Source organism: Micropterus salmoides, unplaced genomic scaffold (assembly GCF_014851395.1).
Source record: "Micropterus salmoides isolate LMB-PRFRI ecotype aquatic unplaced genomic scaffold, ASM1485139v1 Ms_hic_scaffold_14, whole genome shotgun sequence".
Taxonomy (NCBI): Eukaryota; Metazoa; Chordata; class Actinopteri; order Centrarchiformes; family Centrarchidae; genus Micropterus; species Micropterus salmoides.
In genome coordinates, this window is record NW_024040485.1 from 32,909,112 (window position 1) to 32,935,566 (window position 26,455).

Consider the following 26,455-nt stretch of genomic DNA (forward strand, 5'->3'; position numbering starts at 1 on the left):
TTTTGGAGAGGAGCCTCGGTGGTAATTCGGCTGCAGGTAGAAAACCTCCGAACGGTCATCACCGAAGGATTCCTAAATAAAAACAAACTCAGCTGCACCGGCTGCAACAGGTTATTTCTGACAACGGATTTGTGGTCGATTCTCTCTGACCAATCGGTGGTCTGCGGCGCTTTCACGCCACCTTTCAGTATCGCGTCAGGCCGCCTTAGAACAGACGTGATACCAAAATCACAGACAAGTAAAGTCGAGGCGACAGGAAAGGGGCAGAGGTGAACGCCCAGGCGTCTGGAACCCTCCGCCTCCGTCACCTCTTCTCCCCGGATGTAAATAGTTTTCAGATTAATCCTGGTCCTCCGAAAGTCCACAAAAATATAGTTAGCTAGCTTCCTAAAAATGTAAAAATTCTCTGGATTATATTGTGGCTTTTTCCAGCTACTGAACATGTCAAGAATTAGACCCTTCCTTACGTGTTCCAGCAGGTAAGCAGCACTCGGATTAGAGCGGCCATGTTGTAGTTTCTCCCTGTGTATGTGGTGTGATGTTGCTCTGTGTCTCCTGCAGGTCAGCCGTACAACCAGCTGGCCATCCTGGCGTCCTCTAAAGGAGACCACCTCACCACCATCTTCTACTACTGCCGCAGCATCGCGGTCAAGTTCCCGTTCCCAGCAGCCTCCACCAACCTGCAGAAGGCGCTGTCCAAAGCTCTGGAGAGGTAACGCTGCGGGAAACAAACCTCACACGACACGTGGGAGTTTTCTTTTAATGCTCCGTTTAAACTGGCTCTGACGCCGTCCTCTTCCTCCCTCTGTGTCCCTGCAGCCGCGACGAGGTGAAAACCAAGTGGAGCGTGTCGGATTTCATCAAGGCCTTCATCAGTTTCACGGCCACGTGTACCTGAGTAAGAGTCTGGACAAACTGGATATCTGAGGGAGAAACTGGAGGAGCAGTTTCAGGTACAGCATGAGGACACTTTCCAGAGTTTCTTCTGCGCGGTGTGATTTAAAGTCTGATGACCTGTGTGTTGTGTGCAGAGGCTGATGTTGCAGAAAGCCTTCAGCTCTCAGCAGCTGGTTCACATCACCGTCATCACCTGTTTGAGCTCCACCACCTCAGAGACCTGACGGCTGACGGCGGCGAGCAGAGCTACAGCAGCGAGCAGCAGATCAGCTGGTTCCAGCTGCTCGGACTCTTCAGTAAGAACCGAAATACTCCAAATACTGACTGCGATAATACTGCTAGTATTCACACTGCCGGGGCTGCTCGGCCTTTCAAGTAGCCGTGTTTCCGTGCTAGAACCACCAAGACCAGTCTGGGCCGGCGGGTCATGAATAAGTACTTATATTATGTGATGTGACTATAAGACAAGTATGTGTTTTAATAGCGACAGTTACAATACGACCATCGATTCAGGAACGAGACCTCGGTATTGTGTTTCATGTGTGTCTGTTTACATAAGAATTAATGGCTACTTCTGTCCTCTCGTCTCTCCGTGTCGGAGGCAGCTCCTCCACATAAAGAGCGACAGGTGTCGATAACGAGTTGCTCGAAGCTATGAGGTGTTTTAATTGGTGTTTTTCCCAAAGACTAGATGACTCTGGTCAGAATGTTTGTAACGCTCGAGGTGGCCGCGTCGATCGTAGTAGATCGTAGCCTTCGTCCGTCAATAATAACCTCGCCTATTATTGACAGAAGCTGTTTCAAGCGGCACAGAGCAGATGAACACCCTGTGCAGACTCCTGATCATAATACAAATAAAACAAAGAAAAACCGTTTAACTGCGTAGCCTCAACCACGGTAGAAGCACAAGTTAATAAATCTACAAAAGCCGGTTAAAATGACGACTATATTGTGTATTGCACATATTTCTGGGACAGTGTATCGTCCAACATAAGCTAAGGTTTAGTTAATGATCTGTGACTGCTGCTGTGTTGGAGGGCTGGCTCATGGTTGGTTGTTGGTGGCGTTTGACGTGACTTCCTGTGTTCCCAGTGTCCTTCCTGGGTGTCATGTGCAGCCGCGCTCTGCTCAACAAGAGCCGAGGGGAGGAGATCATGGGGGAGTGTCCTCTGCCGGCCATCAAAGTGTCTCTGGAGTGGCTCAAACTGAGGCCCAGCGTCTTCCACGAGGCCGCTGTGGACAAGAGGCAGTAGTAAGTCTTCTGTCCTTCAGTCATTTGATCAACGCTCAGTGGTTTTGCGGTTGTTAACTCCTCTTCCTGTCTCTCAGTATCTGGCCCTGGCTGGTCTCCATCCTCAACAGTTTCCAGCCCAAAGAGGACGACGTGTCGGGTTCCTCAGGTAGGACCGCAGCGCTGAAATCAATCAGGTTCTTTATTTAGTTCAGGGATCGATACGAGCTCTGGTCTGAGTCCAAACAGCGTTTTACAGGAACAACGACTCTGTTGGTGGATGGCAGTTAGTCTTCATATCCTGTCATCCCTTCAGAATAAAAGCTGCTTTGGTCTTTGTGCTGGTCACCCTCTGATTCAGCCGATCTTTATAATCCAGCTGCTGCCGTCTCTTCCCGGATGGATCACGCTTTCACTCTTTTGTTTTGTTTGCCAGGAGGAAGAGCTTTAATGTTTTTGTTGTTGTTGACCTTCACAAATGAATCTCAGTGTTTCCAGACTTTGACATCAGGATGTTTTAGTTCCCAGAAGAGCCAAAGCCACATTAACAGCTTTAATTTTTCCAGCTGATGTATAAATGATGTGACAGCATTGCCAGATGTGTTCAAGCTGAAGGTGTGTTTACTTTCTCTGCAGTGACGCCCCTGCCAGAGGAGTTTGAGTTGCAGGGTTTCTTGGCGCTCCGCCCGGCTCTGAGGTATTCCACTTTGATTCAGCAGTGTGGTGGAGAATCAGTCATCAGTGTGTGTCCATGTGTTGATGTCTGTTGGGTGTTTCAGGTCCCTGGACTTCACTAAAGGTCATCAGGGCATCCTGGTGGACCGGGACGGCCTGCCGGTTCACACTCGACACCAGAGACTCATCAGTCTGGGCAAATGGGTGGCCGACAACCAGCCGGGGTGAGTGTTCGTCTGCTCTGTCAACAGAAAGACAACCTTGCTGTGAAAACGGTGAGACAGATTAAATTAATCGATAATAGAAAGGGTAGTCGCAGAGCGAGAGGAGAGCTCAGTAGGTGCAGTTCTGTAGTGTCTCTTTGACATCCAGGTTTAAAAAAGAAACAATATTTTGTCTGAGGGCAGTGGTTGAATGACACCTGTCCTCCACCTACCTTGTGCCCTGTGGAAATCCCATCTGTGGTTTGTTTTTATGTTCCAAAGGTGCAAAACTGGCCGTCACAAATAGTTTGATCTCTAGTAAATAAGCAGAATACTAATCAGCCACAGGTCTCCACCTGTGAGAGAGCAGCACGCGTCACATTCAGGCAAAAGCCTGAAACAGTTTCTAAAAACGTCACCGAACACGTTGCTGACTGATCTATAACACACAGCTGAAGGCTGGAGAGACTTTCCACTGCATCGGTGACCAGAATGTGGAAAAGAAAGGAGATAATGAAATGAAAGTTTGATTTTAGGATCCATAGTTTGTCTTCCACAAGCTGTTTAGAGTCATTTTATAGTAATTTTTAGCCTTTTTGAAACTCTTAACAGGACTTGCAGTAACCAGGTAGAAGGATAAGCTTTACTGACCACATCAAAAAGACGAGGAGCCCGATTGGCATGCCGATTTTGTTATTTGACATGCATAGTTTGTCCACCAGAGGGCGCTCTGCAGCTTACTGTTGGCAACACGGGGCTTTGGAACGCCGCAGATCACAGAAATCAGCTGTACTTCTGTTCAAAGTATTAGTTATTTAAACTGCATTATGTCGTTGTCTTGGTGAGGGTTTCATAAATACACATATCAAATGTTAGGGATGATCTGTATGTAGGGCTGGGCAATAAAACAATAATGATTATTGCAATATAATCAGGACTTAATTTTTCTATTAAAATATTTATTTTGTTGACTTTAATCATAATAGTTTTGAATGTTTTACCTCAGATTTGTGAAGTGATTCTCTGTTTGGCATCAAGTTTTTGTCCAATTCTGACTATAAAGAAAAGTTTAACCACATAATTAACCATCAGGTTTCTTCAACTTTCACTCAGGAGCAAAGATCAGCCTTTAAACATGAAAAAAATAACGATTTGACATTTATCCTGATAATTATCGATATCGACTGATATGAAATGTTTTTATTGTGATAACATCTTTATGTTATGGGTCTCTAAAAATAATTAAATAAAGAAGGTTGACGTATATAAATCAGAAGATCAGATTTTAAAATCCTCAAATATCAAACTCTGGATCTGCCTTAAAGATCCCAAGTCCTCTAACTCTGAGTCACTTCTTCTCCTCTCTGCAGGCTGATCCAGTGCAGAGCGAGCGAGGACGGCCTCCTCGTCTTCATCACCGACATTCCGGAGCAGGACATCGAGGAGCCGCAGGAGAAGGACGCGCCGGTGCTGCAGGAGTCGTCCAACGGCGAGCAGACGCCCAACGACGGCGGAAACTCCGGCCTGAAGTCGGTGCTGTCTGCCGGGAAGACGCAGAGCTCGTGGCCCGACGGCAGCGACCGGCCCGTCGTCACCTTCAAGGAGAACATCAAGCCCCGAGAGCAGGGCCGCGAGGCCACACGAAACCATCACCTGAAAGACAGCGGCAAGGAGCGCCGGGACTTCGCCAAAGGCAACGGGCTGCTGGGAAAGCAGAGCTGAAGAGGGACGGGAAGAGGAAGAGCGAGCTGAAAAAAGCCGGTCACGAGAAAACCACGGACGCCGGGAAACAGGTGCGAACTTTTTACCACCTTTGAGCAGCTTCATCGGCGACAGAGCCGCTCAGATTTCACCGAGGAGTCGAGTCCGAGCAGCCGACTGATTTTGTCCTCTCGTTCAGGTGAAGGCGCAGACGGAGCTGAGGAAGACTCCGGTGTCCGAGGCCAAGAAGACGCCTGTCACTCAAACTCAAACCACCTGCTCCAACCAGTTCATCCCCATCCATCATCCTGGAGCCTTCCCACCCCTGCCCAGCAGACCAGGTACACACACACACACGCATTTCACAAAGTTACCTTCAAATAGAAGCTAAAACCCTCTGCTAAGCCCCGCCCCCCTTAGATACTGTTCCTAAGTCCTTAAAGTCAAAGTCATTAAAAAGCAGTACGGCTTTATTATGTTACACTCAGCAGGAAGTTACATCTAACTAACATTATATTAAGAACGATCGACAGTCGACATGTTTCTGGATTTATTTTAGGTTTTGGAAAGAGAATAAATCGTCCTTCTCTTTTCAGCCTCTGCTGTAACTACTACAAGATGCCGAAGGGACGGCGTTTGACCAGATCTTAGAAAAATACAGCCAGAAAAAGCTGGAAAACGACTCGAAAGTGTTGGACCTCAGTTAGAGCGAGTCCTATACTGCGCTGCGATTGGCCAGCTGTGTATTCAGGGCGTGGCTTAGCGAAGGGTCGGTTGATTAGTTGATCAACAGAAAATAGTTAATTGATGGTTTAACTTTCTGCGGGCGTTTCTGTGTGTTTCAGACCTGCTGTTACTTGTGTTGGAGATGTTGTATATTGCTGCCGTTAAGGATTTGATTAGATTTTTCTGAAAATGTGTAGGATTTTATAATGTGTATCTTTACAGGCCGTTTTCTCTAAATGGGTTTTTCCTCTGAGCCTGAAATCTTCCGCAGCTCTAAAGCCGAGTTCACACTACACGATTTTTAGCCTGAATTGCCGCTCGGCGACCGTCAGGCTGCGATCGGAGGTAAATCAGCGGTCGATCGGCGGACGCCAGTCGTTATGTGTGAACTACTCAACGACGCATCAAAACGGCTCGACATCCACATCCAGCCAATGAGAGCAGGCGGCTACTTTTTCACTTCAAAACACTTTTTCCTCCCCTGCAGCTCTCTGTAGCTCAGCCTGCTGCTGCCTGCGTGTGCTGATCCATCCTTTCACCCAGATTCTTTGTCTTTAGAATAACAAACAGCTGTTTCATTTCCTGTTTCATATTTCACGTGTGTTTTCTTGACTAAACACAAAACAGCCGCTGTCAGCTCGTGTAGCGTGTGACCCCCTGTCACCGATCAGTCACGTAGCCACGACGCCACGGCGACTTCGAGACTCCCGTCACATGACGGCAGGTTGTGTAGTCTGCACGAGGCATTACAGACACCAAACTCTCCAGCTGTCTTCCTGACTGTATTCTGAAGCTTTTTAGAGGCGTTTGTTCATCTGTCATTCACAGCCTGAATTATAGAACTTTTTTTCACTGAAACATGGTGAAAATTGGCTTGTTGACGAGGCTTGAGCAGGTGAAGAGCGACGCACAGTGAGAGAGTCTGATCCAGCAGGTCCAGAGCAGAATCCGGTAATACTTCAGCCGGAGGGGGTCCAGGCGGAGAGCAGCCGGGATGAGCGGTGTTTCCTAAATCTAAACTAAATCTAACACGTTGTTATGCATAATTCCCTTTCAACTCATATTATAGCGACTAAATGCTCTTCTCCTGCAACCCCCTCAATCGGATCTCAGAACTGAAAATCCGATGTGTACCCAACGGTTGAGGGTCCAGCCTCTGATTTATGAAATAATAAGAGAGATCCCCTCAGTGTTCAGATTTCAGTTCTTGAAATAGATGCAAATTAGCACATATTTAATTGGATAGTGTGTCATTTGCATATTTAAACATCATAATTCAGAAAACTTGTAATACAAATATTGTCTTAATGCAATTAATCAACTATGAAAGTTTCATGGCGATAATTTCTTTACCGTGTTGACCTGCAGCGCCTCGCCTGGCTCAGTTGTCCACCTCACGTGTGTCTGACCTTTACTAACCGTTACTTTTGTCAGTACAGGTGTCAACGCAAGCTGCATTTTGCGTAAATCAAGTTATATCAGAATTATTTGCTGGAAACACTGAAGTGGCCTCGTGTTGGATCTGATCGCAGATTTACAGTCCGTTTAAATTCTGCTCTTCCTCCGCAGGTTTCCCCCCCTCGGCCTACGTGATCCCTCCCCCGGTGGGCTTCCCGGGGCTTCAGGTGAATCCAGGCTTCACCTTCTCCACTGGGGTGTCGGTCCCGTCCTTCCTTCAGCCGGGCGTGCACACCCAGGCCGGCACCCAGGGCGGGAAGCCGTCCCACATTCCCTACAGTCAGCAGAGGCCCTCTGGTCCCGGTCCGGGTCAAGGGCCGGGGTCCTCGGGCCCGGGCCCTATGAACCAGGGCCCCTCCCAGGGTCAGCAGCCCCAGCGCCCTCCCAGCAGGCCTTGCAGCAGTCGGTCCAGCTGCAGGTGCAGGCGATGAGCCAGCAGCAGCAGCAGTCTCCCACCAAACCGGTCCAGCAGGTCGGGATGGGGAAGAGTCCACCTCACCACCCGGGGATGCAGCAGGTCAGTGTCTGCAGGTCTTCCTCCCTCGCTGCAACCTCCACCAATTACAGAGGAGGACAGCCTGCTTTAAGCCTGATTGGCTAAACTTATTGCATCAAAAAATAAGTCCTGTTGGTGCACAGAAACACTTCAACTGAAAGTTCTGTGAGCCCGTTGGTCCCCTCAGATAAATAGTTTCATGTTTTAAAGGCTCAGCAATTGTAGTTTCTATCAAACTCAGCAGGAAATGGTGCATCTGCTGGGGACTACTTCCAGCGGCGGATGAATCCACATGTGGTTCTGTAGTGAGTCTTTGGGCAGCAGGACGGTCAGAATAAACTACAGTGTGTGTTTGTGGGTTTTTCTTTGCTGTGAAACCCAGACCGCCCTGCTGACCGCTCAGAGTACACTAAAGTAATGGTCTCTCTGGTCGTGTGTCTGGTCTCTGCAGTACATGCAGGTCCAGGATCAGCCGGCACAGATGTGGAACCAGGCTCAGGCCGCTCTGCAGAAGATTTCTCCCATGCAGATGTCCATGAAGCAGCAGCAGCCTCAGCAGCAGCAGCAGCAGCAGCAGCAGCAGCAGCAGCAGCAGCAGCAGCAGCAGCAGGCCTTTTACATGGCGGCTCAGGATCCCCTCAAGCTGTACGAGCACCAGCTGCAGCCGCCCAACATGGACAAGAAGATCAAGTACCCCAACATGCAGGATTTCTACTGGGAGCCGTCCTACCGGATAGGGGACGGTCTGGCTGTGATGGCAGACAGGATAAAGAGGCCTCCGCCTGGTGGGATCTGCTCTGAGCAGGACCCGTCCGCCGGGCCCCGGGGACCCCCGTTTGAGGTGAGCGTCTCTCAGGTGACTGAAAGAGGAGGAGGCGGTCCTGTCCTGCTGCTTTTCTGTCCCTACGCTGCTTTTTCTCGCACGTTTCCTGCTTCTTTTTTCCCCTCTCAGTCGTCTGTTCTGGTCTTTCAGAAGTTACAGACGTGTCAGTCAGGGTGCATTTTGAGAAGGTATTTGAAAACAACACAAAACTTTGCTGTACTAGTTGGATGCGTGATTCAAAACAGTACCGGTCAGACGTTTTAGCAGACACCCATGTTTGTAGTGTGTATATAAATGTAAGTAGTTCAAGTCCAGTGAAAACTTAGATGTTCCCAAGTAAGCAGAAGTTACAAAACATTTATGTCCTCAAAACAGACATTTTCAGACTAAAACTTAACAATTAAATTAAGGAGTTTTGTTCATTATTTCACTGTAGGATCAACTGATGACCAGCTGCTCTGTCTGCCTCCATTAATATATATAATATAGCACAAATAAAGCTTTTGAGGGTGGATTAACAGGCTTGAATTAGGGCCTGTGTCCACCAAAAGCGTCTTTTTCCGGTCGCCGCGAGTTTCAACTTTGGGAAAAACGCTGCGCTCGTCACTGTCACTTTTTCCCAGCCGTCCAATCACAGTGCAGGAGGGGCGGGACAAACACCACACCGAGCACATTCGATCAACGAAACAGTGTGCCTACTCGCCGAGGTGTTTCCTCGCCCGCAAAATCTCATGGACCCACGTTCGGGAGTCCGTCCCTCATGTTTCAGTCTTCTCTTCATGCAGAGCGAGTAGGCCTACGGACTTTGTGGTGACATTTTCTACACAGTAAAATTAGGTAGCCTACGTGTGCAGCACATCGCAAATCATACATCGAAATTATGTATCATAGACATAAACAAAACGCTGCGCCTCCAAAGCGCACCCTGACGCTCCCAGCTAGGCGTTTTCAGCTGGTAAAAACCGCTTTGGTGGACACGGGCCCTTAGGGTAGCGGTCGCATTATATATACCTCGTTGGTTTCGATCGTTTTATAGGCTGCGTCATTAACAAGGTAGCGTGTACAGCCACGATGCTGGCTCAAAGTTGTGATGTTTGTCCGTTAGACAGAACTGCAGCTGAAAATGCATTTTATCAACAGATATCGGAAGCCATAGCTTTTCATGAGCAACGAACGAAACCACGTTGATTCTACAACACAGTTTGAGATTAGACAATTTGAACACACGTGTGTTTTGAAAAGGTTACGACCGTCAGACCAGCCGGGTCCCTGCAGTGCTCTGGGTTTCCTTCAGGTCGTTTCAGCAGAGAGGATGAGCCTCATGTGGCGTCTCTCAGTTGTTGCTTCTACACCGACACGATGAAACGGGTCAAACATAGAGCCGTCCAAGGTCGATCTAAATGGGTCACAGCCTGTTTGATGCCCCCCAGATGTGATGTTTGTTGATATTGATGTTAAAAGTCATCAGAGTGACGTTAGTGAACCACGCTGCAGACTGGAGTCCCTCAGCACGGTTGAAGGACGGACGCTGTTTTTACTGTTGACTCGGCGTTAGATTTCTCTCCTCTGTGATGTTGAACTCTGTTCTGTGTTCAGCTTCTGAAGCTTTTAGCGTAACTTTGCTTCCACCTCTTGTCTTACCGGCTTGCCTTTCTTTTTCTCTTCTTTTCTCCCTTCTTCTTCCTCTTCTTCTTGCTCCATCTCTCACCAGGACAACAAGAGCTCGCCTCTTCTACCTCCTGACCTGTTAAAAACTCTAGCAGATTTTGAGGAGGAGGAAGAGCTGGTCTTTACTAAGCCTCCTGATTTCTTCCAGGCCTTGGCTGGTCCTCTTAGCACTGCTCCTGGACCAAACATATTTGTATGTAGCCGTGTCTTCTGCCTCCATCACCCCCCACCCTGAACACCCCCCCACATCCAGACCTAGAGCCGCACTCTGCTCTTCGTCTGCCATCTCTTCCCTGAATGGAGCTGCTGTCTTTCATGTCTTGTGATATTAGAGTAGTAATGATTTACCAACAAAAACAATGCAAATTTAATTCCTCCTTATATCAGTGAGTCTGAAAGTCAAATATGTAGCTTCGCTGAAGTTTCATAAGCAAATCATTCTTCTGTGGGGTTTTCTTTACCTGTAAATTTAATGGGTTTGGCAGGATATTTTACTTCTGCGTCTTGGCTCTGAATAAAATAAGAGAAAAGCTGACCGCTGAAAGACACACAGGCTGTAACCATGTCAGAGAAGAGATCGTTTTATGATTTATTTCTGCCAAGTGTGAGATGAAGTGGCCGTCGAACATCCGGTAATCCCTCTGACTGTGGTTTTAGTCGGATGCTGAAGGGCCCTGGTGATTTAACAGGAACTGAAACAGAAGAACAGATGAAAGGGTCAATCAAATCAAAGAGAAATATTAAATGGACGCCTGAAAGGTTTTCATAAATGTATTGAGAAGAGATGTAAAAGATGATGATAAGTAGGTATCTGGAGATCCAGGATTTCCTAAACGTATAATATCCTGTCTGTCTGAGTCTTCTGCTCGTAGACAGACAGACTGATGCTTTAAAGTCTCATTAAATGATCCTCAGACATCCTCATTTTATAAAAGTGACCCTTAGCTCAGCTGTAAGGATCTATGGCGGTCCTCGGGGCCTAGTTGTTCTGACTTATATATATATTTACATTAACGACTTCTCGTGCAGCTCCTTCACAGTAAATGTACTCCGGCTTTGTGAGGTGCTTTGGTCACATTCCCTTCAGCTGGAGAGCTTTTACTGTGAAACAGCTTTTATGCACTTTAATACGCAGCAAGACAATGAAATGGATTCATCATGCGGCTCCGCTCTGCTGCATGTTTGTGAAAGATGTGTGATGATATATCGGATGTCTGCCGGTCCTCATCATGTCCGTCCTTCGTCTCTGCAGCTGCCAAACCAGACCAGGATGGAGAACGGCCCCGAGGTCATCAGCCAGTCTTCTCTCCTGCCAATGTCTGGCTTCCCCATGCAGGTCAGACCCATCATCATCTCACAGTCACATGCCTGCAGGGGTTGATGGGTTGTACATGAGCTCCTGCTGAAACTTCTGCCTCCTTAAATTCACCAAAGACTGAAACTGAACGTCAGCGTTTCTCAAAAAAAAATGTCTCAGAATTGAATAATGCAGAATATTCACTTCAAAACCAGTTCAGGGGTTGAGGGGGGGGGCTGAGGGTTTTGGAAGGGATTGGGTTCAGGGTTTGCAGGGCTCAGAGGGGCTCGTTCAGATAGGGGGTTTGGAAGGGACAGGTTTTCAGAGGGTTCACGCGGTTCAAAGGGAGAGGGATCGGAGACTTCAGAAGGACAGGGTTCAGGGAGTTCAGAGGAACAGGGTTCATGGGGTTCAGAGGGGCTGGTACAGATAGATAGGGTTCAGGGGGTTCACGTGGTTCAAAGGGAGAGGGATCGGAGACTTCAGAAGGACAGGGTTCAGGGGGTTCGGAGGGACAGGTTTTCAGAGGGTTCATGTGGTTCAAAGGGAGAGGGATCGGAGACTTCAGAAGGACAGGGTTCAGGGGGTTCGGAGGGACAGGTTTTCAGAGGGTTCACGCGGTTCAAAGGGAGAGGGATCGGAGACTTCAGACGGACAGGGTTCAGGGGGTTCAGAGGAACAGGGTTCATGGGGTTCAGAGGGGCTGGTACAGATAGATAGGGTTCAGGGGGTTCACGTGGTTCAAAGGGAGAGGGATCAGAGACTTCAGAAGGACAGGGTTCAGGGGGTTCGGAGGGACAGGTTTTCAGAGGGTTCACGCGGTTCAAAGGGAGAGGGATCGGAGGCTTCAGACGGACAGGGTTCAGGGGGTTCGGAGGGACAGGTTTTCAGAGGGTTCACGCGGTTCAAAGGGAGAGGGATCGGAGGCTTCAGACGGACAGGGTTCAGGGGGTTCGGAAGGGCTGTTGCGATCTGAAGTTGTTTCAACATGTTTTTATCTGGGAGAGGTTTGTAGATGAACTCCTGCTCAGACTTCTGCCTCCTTACGTTCACCACAGAATGAAACTCACTATTCACTTTAGAACACTGTTTTGAAGGTTGTCTTTATTTTATGAAATGGAAGCAGAAGTCCTGCAGCAGCTGGTCTTCAAAAGACATATTCAAGTTATGAGTGAAAACAGTGAAAGTTTGCTGCAACTGTTGTAACATTGTTCAACCACCAGGTGGAAGTAGATTCAGTTAACATGTGTTAAAACATACATGCTTACATCTGCATGTCTGATAGATCAAATCTGTCAGGGTATGTGGCATCTGTTCACATTCGTATCACCGTATTAATAAATACTGTGATAAAATACTTATTTGGGAAATTGAACAATAAATTTATATATTCAATAATGAGATTAGAACCTCTGTTTGAGGACAATCCAGTGAATCCTATTCCTGCAAACACCTTATAAATCTAATAATACCACAAACCACAACCAGAGGTATTAAAGGGATAGTTATGAACAACATTATACATTGTGTCTTCATATCATGATCAAAGATCAATCAGATCTGTCTCTTCATTTGTTGTGTGTTTGTGTGTTCAGGAGTACAACCAGAACAGCATCTTCAGTCAGGCCTACGGCAAGAACCTGCCGCCCAGCTCCAAGCCCGACACTCCCATGATGCACCAGGAACCATCCCTCTACTCCCTGTTCGAAGGGACTCCCTGGTCCCCCTCCCTCCCTGCCAGTTCAGGTACGTCTCACCTGTAAAGATGTAATATATTCATATTCATATCCGTGAAACACGGCGCTGATGTAAGCGGTGTTCTGATTGGCAGATCACTCCACCCCGGCCAGCCAATCCCCCCACTCCTCCAACCCCAGCAGCCTGCCGTCCTCCCCGCCGACACACAACCATGGAGCCATGCCTTTCTCTAACTTCGGGCCCATAGGCACTCCGGACAGCCGGGACCGCAGGGTGGTGGACCGCTGGAAGGCTGACAAGACCGGTGAGGACGGGTTCAAGGGGTTTGGAGGGAGGAGTTTTAGGAGGGTACGGGGGGTTTAGAGGGTTTGGAGGGTTCGGGGAATCTGGAGGGATAGGGTTCAGAGGGTTCGGAGGGTTTGGAGGGTTCAGGGAATCTGGAGGGATAGGGTTCAGAGGGTTCGGAGGGTTTGGAGGGTTCGGGGAATCTGGAGGGATAGGGTTCAGAGGGTTCGGAGGGTTTGGAGGGTTCAGGGAATCTGGAGGGATAGGGTTCAGAGGGTTTGGAGAGTTGAGGGGTTTGGAGTGTTTGGAAAGTTCAGGGAATCTGGAGGGATAGGGTTCGGAGGGTTTGGAGAGTTAAGGGGTTCGGAGGGTTTGGAGGGTTAGGGGGTTCGGAGAGTTTAGAGCGTTAAGGGGTTCGGAGGGTTTAGAGCGTTAAGGGGTTGGGAGGGTTTGGAGCATTAAGGGGTTCGGAGGGTTTGGAGAGTTAAGGGGTTCGGAGGGTTTGGAGAGTTAAGGGGTTCAGAGGGTTTGGAGGGTTCGGGGAATCTGGAGGGATAGGGTTCACAGGGTTTGGAGAGTTAAGGGGTTCAGAGGGTTTGGAGGGTTCGGGGAATCTGGAGGGATAGGGTTCAGAGGGTTCGGAGGGTTTGGAGGGTTCAGGGAATCTGGAGGGATAGGGTTCACAGGGTTTGGAGAGTTAAGGGGTTCAGAGGGTTTGGAGGGTTCGGGGAATCTGGAGGGATAGGGTTCAGAGGGTTCAGAGGGTTTGGAGGGTTAAGGGGTTCGGAGGGTTTGGAGAGTTGAGGGGTTTGGAGTGTTTGGAAAGTTCAGGGAATCTGGAGCGTTAAGGGGTTCGGAGGGTTTGGAGCGTTAAGGGGTTTGGAGCGTTAAGGGGTTCGGAGGGTTTGGAGAGTTAAGGGGTTCGGAGGGTTTGGAGCGTTAAGGGAATCCAGAGGGATAGGGTTCAGAGGGATAAGGTTCAGAGGGTTTGGAGTTTTGAGAGAGTGCAGAGGGTTTGGAGAGTTCAGGGACTTCGGAGGGACGGGGTTCATGGGTTCGGAAAGACGGGGTTCAGATGGTTCGTATGGACTGTTTAGATCTTAAGTTTAAGTTGTTTGAACAGGTTTTTAGCTGCTGTTTTGTCAAAAGCCGACTTCAACAGATAAAAAGCAAAAAAACTTTTCTCTTGAATTAAAATAATCCTGATGAACAATCAGAACCACTGTCGGGAAAGTAGTTCTTTACTCACAGCTGTCTGTTCAGCCTCGAGTTCAGATTCACTGTGAGCTTTTGCTTCCAGATGTTGACATGTGGTTGTTGTGGTGTTTTTTAGGAGCGGTCAGCGGATTCGGTCTGGACTACCTGCCGGCGTCGGCCTCCTCTGCAGCTTCAGACAACAGCTGGCACCAGGCCGGACCGCCCGGCAGCTCCTGGGCCAGTCAGGAGTCTCCCATGGAGGAGTCGTCCTCCACCGTGCTGCTCGACAGCCTCAAGGTCCACCAACACCCCCACATCTTTTAGTTTGACAGTTCCTGTCAATTATGAGAAAGTTAAGACACAAAATACCAAAGAGATGTGTGTGTTGAACAGGATTAGCGTTGTGCTAACACTTTGCTCTCCCCTGCAGTCGATCTGGTCGAGCTCCATGATGCAGCCGGGCCCGTCGGCGCTGGAGCAGCTCCTCCTGCAGCAGAAACAGAAGCAGCAGCGAGGTCACGGCGCCATGAACCCGCCTCACTGAACGGCAGGCCGAGGCGGCGCTTTGTGTCCGGACGTCAACAAAACCACCACCAGGAGAAACGGGAGGGAAAAAAAACAGATGTTTGACGAAGATGAGCTCCAACTAAAATGGAAAATTAAACCGGTGAGAAACGGTGGAGGCTGGGGAGGCGACGCGACCCCCCGACGAGGCTGAAACACCACCCCACACCCCCCCCGGCTGTCGAGGAGCGGTGACGCCCCTCCTGGTCCGGAGGGCGCGGGATCTCTTCAACCGCGGTGCCATGCGCCACGCCACCGCCGGGTTTCCTTCAACCTGTGGAAATCTGAACATTGAGGAACATAAACCCCCCCCCCAACACCTCACCACCACTGACCCCCCCTGGTTTTGGACAGACGCCACATCTCCACAACTCCTCTCATCTGGAGGAAGTTCTTACTTCTGCGGAAGAAAAAATAAAAAATAACCCGACCTCCTGGACGTCTGCTCGGTCCGGCCGGAGCGCCTGTTTTTAGCGTCTCCGCCGGCGCAGACTGAAGGGGGGCGGGGCGTTGTGAGAGAGAGAACGGCGTGGCGGTCGGGTTCAGGGGGGAGGTCAGGTGAAGCACTGGGGGTCAAAATATAGACTGAACTTTCTGATCTCTTTCATTTTCATTACTGTGGAGGAAGAGGAGGAGGAAGGCTCTGTGTAGCTTGGCGTTTGAATGAAGGAAGCGGAGGAGGACGGTTTGGGTTGGTACAGCGATATAAATATATAAATAAATATATATTGCCATAGTTGGACTTTAAACGGGCCTTGTCTCTTAGCCGTGTTGTGAGAACGAGGACTGGCCGCTGCTTTGTGAAGCCAGGTGTGTGACGTCACCTGGACTGAGCGCTCGCTCGCCGTCCCACCTTTTTGAAGGAGGAGCCTTGAGACCGGATGGCGGGACTGCTTCGTGGTGCCAGTGAACGTCGCAGGAAAGAAAGAAGTACAAAGGGGGGGGGGCTAAGAACATAAAAACCTCGTCACACTTAGGGATAGTATTACCGCTTCAGGAGATTGCAGATATTAACAAACTGTATTTTGTGATTTGTTCGTAGCAGTTTTAGCTTCACGCCCTGCGAGGCGAGTACAGGTATGTCTACTAGCTTCCTGCTTGAGTATTTCCGGGGTTTTCTTCCTCTCCGGCCTCTTCTTCCTGTTGTTTCTTTACTTACTGAAGAAAAAAAAACAAAAAATGTAACCCTGCTCGCTTACTTAACCTGCATTTACTGTTTCTTTACGTTCATGTTTTGCCTTTTTACTAGTTTTCCGCAGCTGTCGGCTCGTCTGTGCCTGCTCACTGTCCCGTCTACTGTTAGCACAGAGCGAGCGGCGGGCGGCTCAGCCTGAATGTTTTCCACTAGCTTTCCTTCAGTCACCACTACTGCAGCTCCACCCTGTACAGCAGACTTTTAAGAATCGTAGCGCTTTTATTTAACATGTAACTGAAGCCCCCTTTTCAACCTGAAAGTCCCGGGAACTAGGGAGCCACGAGAACCAAACTCAGGAACCAGAAAGCACCTTTTTGTGCAGTCACATTTTCTCCACATGAGAGCCGGTAAAATGGAACCAATTAATCCTGTAACGGATTAGAAAAACTTGAGTCCCTGTGTTGTCCTTCATTTAATATTTTGATTCATGAAATGATCAAGTTTGACGTCTTCAAAAGACTTGTGTCGCCTGATCAGGAGTCAAAAACCCAAAAAGATCCAGGATACTATCATAGGAGAAAAGAAAACCGGATAATATTTACCTTTTGAGAAGCTGGAACACTAAAAATACGATATATAAAAGTAACTCAGTTATTAAAATTGTTGCCCATTTCTCTTCTGTTGAGCGATAAATCGACTTGTAGCTCAAGTCCTTCGCTTGTTTTTTCCTGACCAACTATCAAAAAAAACATTTAAAATATTAAGTTAATTGACAAAGAAAAGCCGCAGCTGGAACCAGCAAATGTTCTATAGTTTTATTTTAAAAAATGACTTCATCCGTTATCAAACTTTCTGCTCCGTATTCACGGGTGTTCCTGTAGTGTTGCCCTGGGTTTTGTTTGAAAGGCGACATGCAGATGTGGAAAGTCCTTGTGTAGTTTATGGTTATTTATTTCTGCTTTGGTACAAAACAACCAGCAGCAAGCTGCACCCTGAAAGTTCCTGGGCCATCTGACGAGGACCTTTTTTTGTTTTAAGTCCAGGAAGTAAAAGTAAAGTTTCTGAGTTCCCTAAAAAGGTTCCTGAGTTCCTGAAAAGTTCCCGTGGAGGAGACGGGCTGGGGGAGTCGAGTTTCAGGGGCTTTATTCTATGGTTGCACCCTTGTAGAGCTTTTACCTGCCGTCAGTCCTGGTTGTTTTAGAGACAGCTTGACCAGTCAGGACGCTCAGAGGTGTGACGGTTTAGACTGCAGCACTGTAAGTAACTTCCTGTCCAGTTTAAACCAGCAGAAAGCTGTTTTTCTACCTTTAAAAGTGAAACGATCACTCGCCGTTCAGTTCCAAGGGATAAAAAAATAAAAATAAATGCCTGTTTTTTTATTTTCCCTGTTTTATTGAAGCAGACTTACAAGAGACGTGTCTATTTTCAGTGTGATTGTGCTTTTCATGTTGCATTTACAAAATGTATTTGAAAAAAATAATAAAGATAAAATATTAATGAATGTGAGGACGAATTTGGCCAGAAGCGTCAAGGAGAGATGTTCATGTTAGAGGCTCATCACCACGAGGACCTCAGCTGGTTCTGGTCGCCTTTGGCTTTTCTTCTTTGTTTTTGGAGTAAGAACTAAATGGACCGGGATCTGTCGATGACATTCCACTCTGTAAGATGTTCGGGAGGCTTCAGGGCGGCGGGTCCTCGTTGGTCGGAGCTCTGACGGAGACTTTGTGACGGGAATCATTGGTTCAGATCTAAGCTTTGACTTTATTGTTTCTGTCTCTGTAGACTTTCAGAACTGGTGGAATCAGCCTTTAAATAAAAGTAAACAATGTTCTCCCTTGAAACTGTGTCAGTTTTTATTAATCTTCTTTTGTCAGTGCAGTCTGGTGGAGGAAGAAGTGTTCACTTCAACAAAGGTGACAACAAATGTACTTAAAGTATCTCAAGTACACCAAACAGACAAACTTGTCCCTTTGTTATGTTAGTTAATGCTAATGTATATTCATTTTTAACATACTTTGTTTTCAGAATTCCGACTTTAAAGATTTGTCATTAAAGTCAGAACTCCAATACATTTTGCACATGTGGCCCTAATCCTCTTCCATATATTAATCCTTTAATATATTAAATATTGTACATCCTGCTCGGTACTTAAAGCTGTAACAATGCAGTGAATCTCCCTCACTCAGCTGTTAGTTTGAGGCTCCTGATACGGCAGGAATCAATCACATCTTTACCGTTAATGAGTGTCCAGTGAGCCCACATACTAACACATCCTCTAAAATAACTGGTCCTCCCACTCCCAACCTGCCGTCCCTCATTGACACCGCCACCACTCGCAGACCAAATACCATAAAACTAAATCCCAGCCGCCCTCTAAACTCCTGCTTCAGCCTTCTCCCCTCAGGCCGCAGATAGTCGCTGTACAAAAAAAGCATGACTTGGAAAAGTTTTGTACGCTGCTCCATAAGAGCGTTCAATTTGCAGCCAAAGTTATGATGCCCCCTTTGTGTAAAATGTGTAAATTATATACAGTGTAATAATAATAAATCCCCCTCTCAGCCCTTGTGAGAGGGGGATTTGTCATCCTCCAGCTCGGGTCCTGGGAGTTTGAGGGTTCTGCGCAGTAACTTAACTGTTACTAGGACTGCACTCTTCTGGACAGAGACCTCTGATGTTTTACCTGGAATCTGCTGGAGCCACTCTCCCAGTTTGGGGGTTCCCAGTGCTCCGATCACCACTGGCACCACTGTTGCTCTTACTTTCCACATCTTTTCTAGCTCCTCTTTCAGCCCTTGGTATTTCTCGTGTTCCTTCTTCTTGGGATTGCCACATCTATCACTGCAGCCTTCTTCTGCTGTCTGTTGATCAACACGATGTCTGGTTTGTTAGCCATCACCAGTTTGTCAGTCTGGATCTTGAAGTCCCACAGGATCTTAGCTCGGTCATTCTCAACCACCTTAGGAGGTGTCTTCCATTTTGAGCTTGGGACTTCTAGGCCATCCTCATGGCAGATGTTCCTGTACACTATGCCAGCTACCTGGTTATGGCGTTCCATGTACGCACTTCCTGCACAGTGTATGTATATATATATATATATATATATTAGGTTGCTCTTTTAGGGACAGTCTGTGAAAACATTTCCTCCATTGAGGACAGTAAAGATTGAATCTGAATCTAACACCATTTCTTCATCAACTTCAATTGTGGCCAGCCTTCGGCCTTTTATTGTGGCCAGCCTTCGGCCATTTATTGTGGCCAGCCTTCGGCCTTTTATTGTGGCCAGCCTTAGGCATTTTATTGTGGCTAGCCTAAGGCCTTTAATTGTGGTCAGCCTTAGGCCTTTTATTGTGGCCAGCCTTAGGCCTTTTATTGTGGCTAGCCTAAGGCCTTTAATTGTGGTCAGCCTTAGGCCTTTTATTGTGGCCAGCCTAAGGCACACCTGTGCAATCCCCATGCTGTCTGATCAGCATCTTGATACGCCACACCTGTGAGGTGGATGGATTATCTTGGGAAAGGAGAAGTGCTCACTAACACAGATTTTGGCAGATTTGTGAACAGTATTTGAGAGAAATAGGCCTTTTGTGTAGAGAAAGTCTTAGATCTTTCAGTTCAGCTCATGATGAATGGGGGCAAAAACAACAGCGTTGCCTTTATAATTTTGGTCAGAGTAGATATCTACTGTGTATCTGTATATCAGGAGATCTCTTCCCAATCATCACATAGATTTATTAGTTTTGCAGTATTTGAATTCCTGCTATAATCAAACATCTACCATCATAAAATCTTCTGGTTGGTTGTTATGTTTTGTTTTCAGATCAAAAACGAGCCACCAAAGTCCTCTTGTAACCAGACTGACATCCTCCTTTTGAGGCGGTCTTGGCCAAGTTGTTCAGTCCGCAACAACTTTGACTGACCACTTTCAACTCAAACAAACATAAACAAACAGGTGAACACACCTGAGTGTGTTTTAACTGACCCGAACAGGTTGGAGGTGAAAGCACCATGAAACCTTATCTCTACTGGCCTGTTCCCTGATAAACACTGTCCCCTTTGTCTTTGAAGAAAAACGCTGTTCGTGAGAGTTATAATCCAAACACCAGCCTTCAAAATGTCCCATCAGACCTTCAGAGATTTAGAAAGTAATAAAATAATTGTAAAAGGTCCCATTATAAAAATTAAATCAGATCTTTAATCTGGCATCCCTCCCTCATTGGTCTTCACAGCGTAAGATTTAAATGAGGTAACATCAACAAAAAATAAGGATAAGCGGTTGATGATGGATGGATGAACACTTTTATTATACACTATATGGCCAAAAGCATGGGGAGCCCCCTGGGAAATCTTGATGCTACATTATTTTATAGTTTTAATAATCCTTCCACCCAGTTTGTGTTTGGCCTTTTCAACAGCCTTTACAAAGCCAGCTCCATCAGGAAATGGTTCTCCATGTGAAGTACTAGAACATGCAGTTCGTGCTCTGCCTCTGTCTATATTAGCTAAACGTTTGGAGAAAACAAAATAAAACAGAGAAAATGTAAACTACAAAACACTCTAACAATGATTCCTCAGTGGTTTTACTCGTTCTGGTGTTAACAACCAACTGACCAACGCAGCACAAGCCCACAGCTTCTATACCCGCAGTGATCTTGAGCCTTTTTAGCTCCAAATACAACCGTTTAAAATTGAATGTCCAAAAACCCGCAAGTTCATACCTATAAAATATCAAGTAAGTGAGCAATTACCTATAAATACCCGATCTGAAATGATCTGATCAAAAACGACCACGTCATGTTTCTGCTTCGCTCTGATCGTCAGGTCACATGACCCTCGTCACATGTGTCTCTGCAGCGTCTTCATACGTCACAGACTGTCAAAGTGTTTTTTTTAGACTATTGTCGAGTCCCATCAGATAAGACCCCTCCTCTCTTCAAAGAAGCCACAGCGGGTTGATGGGAAAAAACCTCAAGCCACGTTCAGCTGCTGCTGAGTGTCTTCCATAGAGAAACAGTTCAACAGTTTTTGTACGACGGTTTTTCACCGTGTCTACGTACCACAGTGACTGAAGTCAGTCTGACACCCTGACAAAAACCTCTGAGGCATTTTCCAGGTCTAAATACTCACTGTGGAGAATATCTGGGTCTAGTTTCTGGGCTCCTGAACCTCACAGACAGGGGCCCCACATGCTGTATGTTCACATATTTACTCGTCTTCAAGTTTTGATGAGACCTTAGAAACTTTAGAACTAGAGCTTATAATAATCGTAAAGTCCCCTGAATCACACACAGCTTTCGTCGTATTCATGAAACATCCTGAGCTTAACAGTAGCTCCTGACTGAGTTAAGAGAAACTCCTAAAATTATGTTTGTGTCAGTCTGACCTTTTGAGACTCTGAGGCCCTTCCTCCTGCATATCTCCTCTGAGTGCCTTTGGTGTGAGAGACCCAGGTTCAATCCCCCACTGTGACCCGTCCACCATTGTGTCCCTGAGCGAGACACTTAACCCCTCGTTGCTCCAGAGGTGTGTGACCTCTGACATGTATAGCAATTGTAAGTTGCTTTGGATAAAAGCATCCACTAAATGAATAAATGTAATGAACAGTTGAATGCTGTTCACTTTTTGGACCTCGAGAAAGCCTGCGGTTTTGCTAATTTGGGGTAATGCTAGTGCTTGTTTAGCACTAACTTGGTTAGCACCATAGTAAAGTAAAACTGATCGAGTAGACACGCATATTTTCAGAATTTACCAGATGCTCTAACTTCCCTGCTGACCTTCCTTCAAACGATCTCTTTTTTTTGCCTGGTCTCTGCAAATGTACGACGTTGTGTCGTATAACTCCTGGTGCCCAAACACAGCTGCAGTTTCTCCTCCACTGGGATTGCTTCTGATTTGTCAGTACATTAGTGTCCATCACCTCCTTTTTTAGATTTATTAGTTATTCAGCTTTTGAATTCCTGCTAAAATCCAACATCTACCTTCGTAAAATCCTCTGGCTGGTTGGTATGTTTTGTTTTCCAATTACAAACAAACTACCAAAATCCTTTTGTAACCAGATCGACATCCTTCTTTTGAGGCGGTCTCGGTTCGACTGACCACTTTCACACCACTCTAGACAAACAGGAGAACTCACCTGAGTTTGTTTTAACTGAACCAAACAGGTTGGAGGTGAAAGCACCATAAGATGATACATCTTGTCTCTGCTGGCCTGTTCTCTGATGACCTTGTCCTTGGAGAAAATGAAGTTAATTTGTTAACTTAAGTTCGGGAGCGGGGCCACGCCTCAACCACACCTCCAATCACCTGTCAAGGCTACATATCCGCTCAGCCTGCCCCGCTTGTTTCAGATCGCTCGACCCACTCTCCCTTTCCCTTCCCTTCATCCATTCATCCCTACACACACCCACTCATCCCCTCTTCCCTGCTCCTCTCATCCCTTCCTATTCAATCAGGGCACAGCTCTTTCATGTCTCATCTAGGTACCGTCTGGGGGCGCTTGAAATAAGCTTGGGCGAAAACACTTCCGAGACGGTACCCCCACACTGAGTCTCTCTGCCCGGTCTTCTGTACACCTTCTCAGACCAGCCTATCAGACGACATCCTCCTTCCAACATCACCCTTCCTCTCTATATGCATTAATCCATCCTCCATAATCCATGCATTCTATATTTGCATGTACCTCTAAATAGGGCTGTCGCGGTGAAGTACTTTCCATCGCGGCAATATGTTGGGGCTCAACAGTATTATCGCATTTTTCACCGATGAAGTAATTTGGTGCCATATAGCAGAGTAAGAGTGTCTGAATCTGTCATCTCACTGCACAGCGAGCCGCTAACAGTAGCATATGGTCTGAGCAGGCTAACTGCTGCGTGCTAGTTAACAACTTTTTTGTAGTTTGTCTTTTTCACACGTAGCTATATCATTACCTTCAGGGCACGTCTATCAAGTCAGCTTACATACCACAGCAATGCACACACACACACACTCTACAACTAACCCCTGTGCTGTAGTAACGTTTTAACTAAATTTCCACAGAACATGAACAACAGCTGCAGACATCTGACACACTACGCTCCTAAGTTCGTGAGCTTCAAATGAGGCTTAACGTCCACAGTTTCTCTGGACTGTCCTTCAGCAACGTTAGTCCAACATCACCGAGCGTGCTAGCACATTAGCCGCGCAATATGCTAATGCAAAGTTAGCTAACCTTTAAAATAAACAGTAAAACAACAGAAAAACACGGCAACACTTACAGCTTCAGAGTTTGAAGTCGGGTCAAGTGCAGCCCATGGCGATCCATTCTTGAACCTTTACAGAGCTCTTTACGGTTGTGGAACTTTTGAAGCACTCATTTATTAATTTAACACGCCCTGAAGTGTACAGTATGAACATTGCAGTTGTTGCGGTGCTTGCCATCCTCCGCGGTAGGCTTGACGGATAGCGCGGTATTTCAATTTTGCGGTTTATCGCGACAGCCCTACCTCTAAATCACACATTGTTGTGGTGTGGTCCTTGCTAGTGAAATGACTGTTAATAAGAGTTAACACCAGACTTTAAAATGTCCCATCACACCTTCAGAGATTCAGACAATAATAAAACATTTGATTGTGTTTAAATGTAATTTATGTGATTGAAATGTCCCATTACAAACATTAAATCAGAATTTTAATCTGTCATCAGCCTCGTAGGATTTACACCAGACAACAACGTCAAACACTCATACAAGATAACAAGTTATTTATAATTCCTGATGCTGATAAAACACCAGCGACCTTTCCAGGGTGCTCCTCCTGCCTGGGGCCAGCTGGGATGGCTCCAGCCCCCCCCCCCGACCGTGTACAGGGTAAGCAGTTGGCGATGGATGGATGCTGTTGAAACTCAGCAATGTCAGCACACACACACGTAAATATCTCTACATTAAGATTATGACCATTTAAAAAACTCATTAATTCACATTTTTAAATCTCCAAGTTTAACACTTTTGTTTTATGCTCTGATCGTCAGGTCACATGACCCTCGTCACATGTGTCTCTGCAGCGTCTTCAGACGTCACAGACTGTCAAAGTGTTTTTTTTTAGACTGTTGTCGAGTCCCATCAGATAAGACCCCTCCTCTCTTCAAAGAAGCCACAGCGGGTTGATGGGAAAAAACCTCAAGCCAGTTTCAGCTGCTGCTGAGTGTCTTCCATAGAGAAACAGTTCAACAGTTTTTGTACGACGGTTTTTCACCGTGTATACGGGGCACAGTGACTGAAGTCAGTCTGACACCCTGACAAAAACCTCTGAGGCATTTTCCAGGTCTAAATACTCACTGTGGAGAATATCTGGGTCCAGTTTTGGGGCTCCTGAACCTCACAGACAGGGGCCCCACATGCTGTAGGTTCATATACAAGTGCTGGTCATATAATTAGAATATCATCAAAAAGTTGATTTATTTCAGTAATTCCATTCAAAAAGTGAAACTTGTATAATGTATACATTCATTCCACACAGACTGATATACACTGTTCAAAAAAAATAAAGGGAACACTAAAATAACATCCTAGATCTGAATGAATGAAATAATCTCATTAAATACTCCTTTCTTTATATAGTTGAATGTGCTGACAACAAAATCACACACAAATGATCAATGGAAATCAAATCTATCAACCCACGGAGGTCTGGATTTGGAGTCACACTCAAAATCAAAGTGGAAAACCACTACAGGCCGATCCAGCTTTGATGTAATGTCCTTAAAACAAGTCAAAATGAGGCTCAGTAGTGTGTGTGGCCTCCACGTGCCTGTATGACCTCCCTACAACGCCTGGGCTCCTGATGAGGTGGCGGATGGTCTCCTGAGGGATCTCCTCCCAGACCTGGACTAAAGCGTACGCCAACTCCTGGACAGTCTGTGGTGCAACTGGGCGTTGGTGGATGGAGCGAGACATGATGTCCCAGATGTGCTCAGTTGGATTCAGGTCTGGGGAACGGGCGGGCCGGTCCATAGCATCAATGTCTTCCTCTTGCAGGAACTGCTGACACACTCCAGCCACATGAGGTCTAGCATTGTCTTGCATTAAGAGGAACCCAGGGCCAACCGCACCAGCATATGGTCTCACAAGGGGTCTGAGGATCTCATCTCGGTACCTAATGGCAGTCAGGCTACCTCTGGCGAGCACATGGAGGGCTGTGCGGCCCTCCAAAGAAATGCCACCCCACACCATTACTGACCCACCGCCAAACCGGTCATGCTGGAGGATGTTGCAGGCAGCAGAACGTTCTCCACGGCGTCTCCAGACTCTGTCACGTCTGTCACATGTGCTCAGTGTGAACCTGCTTTCATCTGTGAAGAGCACAGGGCGCCAGTGGCGAATTTGCCAATCTTGGTGTTCTCTGGCAAATGCCAAACGTCCTGCACGGTGTTGGGCTGTAAGCACAACCCCCACCTGTGGACGTCGGGCCCTCTTCCCACCTTCATGTAGTCTGTTTCTGACCGTTTGAGCAGACACATGCACACTTGTGGCCTGCTGGAAGTCATTTTGCTCCTCCTGCTCCTTGCACAAAGGCAGAGGTAGCGGTCCTGCTGCTGGGTCTTTGCCCTCCTACGTCCTCCTCCACGTCTCCTGATGTACTGGCCTGTCTTCTGGTAGCGCCTCCGTGCTCTGGACACTAAGCTGACAGACACAGCAAACCTTCTTGCCACAGCTCGCATTGATGTGTCATCCTGGATGAGCTGCACTACCTGAGCCACTTGTGTGGGTTGTAGACTCCGTCTCATGCTACCACTAGAGTGAAAGCACCACCAGCCAGCATTCGAAAGTGACCAAAACATCAGCCAGGAAAAATAAGAACTGAGAAGTGGTCTGTGGTCCCCACCTGCAGAACCACTCCTTTATTGGAGGTGTCTTGCTAATTGCCTATAATTTCCACCTGTTGTCTTTTCCATTTGCACAGCAGCATGTGAAATTGATTGTCAACCAGTGTTGCTTCCTAAGTGGACAGCTTGATTTCACAAGAGTGTGATTGACTTGGAGTTACATTGTGTTGTTTAAGTGTTCCCTTTATTTTTTTGAGCAGTGTATTTCAAGTGTTCATTCCTTTTAATTTTTGATGATTATAACTGACAACTAATGAAAACCCCAAAATCAGTATCTCAGAAAATTAGAATATTGTGAAAAGGTTCAATATTGAAGACACCTGGTGCCACACTCTAATCAGCTAATTAACTCAAAACACCTGCAAAGGCCTTTAAATGGTCTCTCAGTCTAGTTCTGTAGGCTACACAATCATGGGGAAGACTGCTGACTTGACAGCTGTCCAAAAGACGACCATTGACACCTTGCACAAGGAGGGCAAGACACAAAAGGTCATTGCTAAAGAGGCTGGCTGTTCACAGAGCTCTGTGTCCAAGCACATTAATAGAGAG

At 47.0% G+C, this 26,455-nt stretch overlaps 1 pseudogene; it reads left to right on the plus strand.

Moving 5' to 3' along the window:
* LOC119901622 overlaps positions 1 to 15,327 on the plus strand; it is a 16,408-nt pseudogene extending 1,081 nt beyond the window's left edge.
* The last annotated feature ends 11,128 nt before the right edge of the window (positions 15,328 to 26,455 follow it).